General features: G+C 40.0%; 1 pseudogene; it reads right to left on the bottom strand.

The window, feature by feature from the left end:
- LOC102170312 lies at nucleotides 257–3,599 on the bottom strand (annotated as a pseudogene).

Here is a 4,663-nt window from a genome sequence, read left to right as displayed (position 1 = left end):
AAACATACTTTTCAAAAATTGTCAAAATTGTGCATGTATTGAATCCTCAAAATCAGTCATTTCTGACAATATGAATTTCAGCTGATCCCTTTTATTTAGAAACCTGTGGCTCTTTGGTTTTATCAAGTCACATAGCTTTTCTTTAGCTTATTAAAAAGAATTCTACCTAAAATAGAGTTGTATTTTTTAAATAAATAAATATACTACCAGCTTGTAGAGACTTGGGGAACTGGGTGCCGTGTATCAACTTCCATTATCATTTCTTCACAAATGCTGCTGTTGCCGTTGGTGTCTGTATGCTTCCTCTTGCCAAAGCAGTCAGTTCCTCAATTTCAGCATTTAATTTATGTATTACACACTCTATTGATTCTGGCCTTTATTCAGTTCAGTTCAGTCTCTCAGTTGTATCTGACTCTTTGTGACCCCATGGACCACAGCACACCAGGCCTCCCAGTCCATCACCAACTCCTGGAGTTGACTCAAACTCACGTTCATTGAGTCGATGATATCATCCAATCATCTCATCCTCTGCTATTCCCTTCTCCTCCTGCCTTCAATCTTTCCCAGTATCAGGGTCTTTTCAGATGAGTCAGTTCTTCCCATCAGGTGGCCAAAGTACTGGAGTTTCAGCTTCAGCATCAATCCTTCCAGTGAATATTCAGGACTGATTTCCTTTAGGATGGACTGGTTGGATCTCCTTGCAGTCCAAGGGACTCTCAAGAATCTTCTGCAACACTACAGTTCAAAAGCATCAATTCTTCAGCACTCAGCTTTCTTTATAGTCCAATTCTCACATCCATACATGACTACTGGAAAAACCATAGCTTTGACTAGATGGACCTTTGTTGGCAAAGTAATATCTCTGCTTTTTAATATGCTGTCTAGGTGGGTCATAGCTTTTCTTCCAAGGAGCAAGCGTCTTTTAATATCATGGCTGCAGTCAACATCTGCAGTGATTTTGGAGCACAGAAAAATGTTTCTTACTGTTTCCCCATCTATTTCCCATGAAGTGATGGGACCAGACACCATGATCTTAGTTTTCTGAATGTTGAGTTGTAAGCCAACTTTTTCACTCTCCTCTTTCACTTTCATTAAGAGGCTCTTTAGTTCTTCACTTTCTGCCATAAGGGTGGTGTCATTTGCATATCTGAGGTTATTGATATTTCTCCCGGCAATCTTGATTCGATTCCATCTTGTGCTTCCTCCAGCCCAGTGTTTCTCATGATGTACTCTGCATATAAGTTAAATAAGCAGGGTGACAGTATACAGCGTTGACGTACTCCTTTGGAACCAGACTGTTGTTCCATGTCTAGTTCTAGCTGTTGCTTCTTGACCTGCATACAGATTTCTACAGAGGCAGGTCAGGTGGTCTGATATTCCCATCTCTCTAAAAATTTTCCAGAGTTTGTTGTGATCCACATGGTCAAAAGCTTTGGCATAGTTAATAAAGCAGAAGTAGATGTTTTTCTGGAACTCTCTTGTTTTTTTGACAATTCAATGGATATTGGCAATTTGTTCTCTGGTTCCTCTGCCTTTTCTAAATCCAGCTTGAACATCTGGAAGTTCAAGGTTCATGTACTGTTGAAGCCTGACTTGGAGAATTTTAAGCATTACTTTGCTAGCGTGTGAGATGAGTGCAATTGTGTAGTAGTTTGAACATTCTTTGGCATTGCCTTCCTTTGGGATTGGAATGAAAACTGACCTTTTGCAGTCCTGTGGTCACTGCTGAGTTTTCTAAAGTTGTTGTCATATTGAGTGCATCTTTCCCAGCATCATCTTTTAGGATTTGAAATAGCTCAACTGAAATTCCATCACTTCCACTTTTGTTCATAGTGATGCTTCCTAATGCCCACTTGACTTCTCATTCCAGGATGTGTGGCTCTAGGTGAGTGATCACACCATCTTGATTATCTGGGTTATGAAGATCATTTTTTGTATAGCTCTTCTGTGTATTCTTGCCACCCCTTCTTAATATCTTCTGTATCTTTGTTAGCATTTGATGATATCGTACTTGCCATCAGCCCTTCAAGGTAACTGCTGAGACTGACTTCTTTCATGGTACTTATGGCTTCTTGAGTCAAATAGTTTTTTCTGGGTCTTGAGGATGTGGTTTATATATATCTCTTATCTACTGAAACCATATTTGTAAATGAAATATTTGTAGATTTAAGTTCCATTAGGGATCCACAGTGGATCCCTAATAAACTGTGGAAAAAAATAAACTGTGGAAAATTCTGAAAGAGATGGGAACACCAGACCACCTAACCTGCCTCTTGAGAAACCTGTATGCAGGTCAGGAAGCAACAGTTAGAACTGGACATGGAACAACAGACTGGTTCCAAATAGGAAAAGGAGTACATCAAGGCTGTGTATTGTCACCCTGCTTATTGAACTTCTATGCAGAGTACATCATGAGAAATGCTGGGCTGGAAGAAGCACAAGCTGGAATCAAGATTGCCGGGAGAAATATCAATAACCTCAGATATGCAGATGACACCACCCTTATGGCAGAAAGTGAAGAGGAACTAAAAAGCCTCTTGATGAAAGTGAAAGTGGAAAGTGAAAAAGTTAGCTTAAAGCTCAGCATTCAGGAAACGAAGATCATGGCATCTGGTCCCATTACTTCATGGGAAATAGATGGGGAAACAGTGGAAACAATGTCAGACTTTTTTTTTTTTTTTATGGCTCCAAAATCACTGCAGATGGTGACTGCAGCCATGAAATTAAAAGACTCTTACTCCTTGGAAGGAAAGTTATGACCAACCTAGACAGCATATTCAAAAGCAGAGACATTACTTTGTCAACAAAGGTCCATCTAGTTAAGGCTATGGTTTTTCCAGTGGTCATGTATGGATGTGAGAGTTGGACTGTGAAGAAGGCTGAGCACTGAAGAATTGATGCTTTTGAACTGTGGTGTTAGAGAAGACTCTTGAGAGTCCCTTGGACTGCAAGGAGATCCAGCCAGTCCATTCTGAAGGAGATTAGCCCTGGGATTTCTTTGGAAGGAATGATGCTAAAGCTGAAACTCCAGTACTTTGGCCACTTCATGCAAAGAGTTGACTCACTGGAAGAGACTCTGATGCTGGGAGGGATTGGGGGCAGGAGGAGAAGGGGACGATGGAGGATGAGATGAGTGGATGGCATCACTGACTTGATGGATGTGAGTCTGAGTGAACTCCAGGAGTTGGTGATGGACAGGGAGGCCTGGTGTGCTGCGATTCATGAGATCGCAAATTGTCAGACACGACTGAGCGACTGAACTGAACTGACCTGAACTGAGGGATCCACTACAGAATATTCTTGCATATATGTATTGGTTCTTGCTGTACCAATAATAGATTTTACAAAGTAAGGCAGTCCCCACTCTGTGCTGAGAAGTCTATGATTGTGCAACCTTCCAGAGGAGTATATGTATCTGTCTAGTACATCAACTCCAACCACACTCAGATTCATACGGTTTGGGTATTTCTGCATTGCAGCTGTTGTGACAATTTCCCATGGGTGGTCAAAGATGTGCTCTGAAGTCCACATCTTCATGGTGCTGGTGGCCAGTACAGTTTCTGGGTGCTGCTAGGTCACAAATGAGGCAAAGAGGCCACTCTTGCCCCTGCCCCGCCCCTCAGCCACCCTGCCAGCTACCCAGTGTATATCTTCTTTTTCTAAGAGAAATGTCTGTTTAGATCTTGTGCCCATTTTGGGGTTGGGTTATTTGGCTTTTTGATCTAGAGCTGCATGAACAGTTCATAAATTTTGGAGATTAATCCCTTGTTGGTCACATCATTTGCAAATATTTTCTCCCATTCTTTGTGTTGTTTTTCTGTTCTGTTTATGGTTTCCTTTACTGGGCAAAGGCCTTTAAGCTTAATTAGGTCCCATTTATTTTTGTTTTTATTTTCAGTATTCTAGGAGTTGGATGCTAAAAGATACTGCTGTGATGTACATTAAGGGGTGTTCTGTCTATGTTTTCTTCTAGGAGTTTTATAGTATACAGTCTTAATTTAGATCTTTAATCCATTTTCAGTTTATTTTTGTGTATGGTATTAAAATTTTAATTTAATTCTTTTACATGTAGCTGTCCAGTTTTCCCTGCACCACTTTTTGAAGAGACTCTTTTCTTCTTGTACATACATTATTGCCTCTTTGATCATAGAGTAAGGTGACCATAGGTGCATGGGTTTATTTCTTGGTTTTCTATCCTGTTGTATTGATCTATATTTCTGTTTTTATGTCAGTGCCATACTGTTTTGATGACTGTAGCTTTGTAGTATAGGCTGAAGTCAGGGAGACTGACTCCCCCATGTCCTTTTTTCCCCTCCTCAGAGTTGCTTTGGCTGTTTGTTTTTTTTTTCTTCTTCTTCTTCTGTTTGTGTGTTTCCATACTAACTTTGAACTTTTTGTTCTTGTTCTGCGAAAAATGCCGTTGTTAATTTGATAGGCATCGCACTGATTCTGTATATTGACTTGGGTAGTATAGTTATTTGACAATACTGATTCTTCCAATCCAAGAATATGGTATATCTTTCCATCTGTGTCATCTTCAATTTTGTTCATATCAGTGTCTTACAGTTTTCAGAGTACAAGTCTTTTGCCTCCTTAGATACGTTTGCTCCTACTTTATTATTTTTTTTGATGTGATGACAAATGAGATTGTTTCCTCTCAATT

Source organism: Capra hircus, chromosome 7, assembly GCF_001704415.2.
Source record: "Capra hircus breed San Clemente chromosome 7, ASM170441v1, whole genome shotgun sequence".
Classification (NCBI taxonomy): domain Eukaryota; kingdom Metazoa; phylum Chordata; class Mammalia; order Artiodactyla; family Bovidae; genus Capra; species Capra hircus.
Note: the sequence above shows the minus strand (reverse complement) of the source record. Positions and strands in the feature narration are given on the sequence as shown.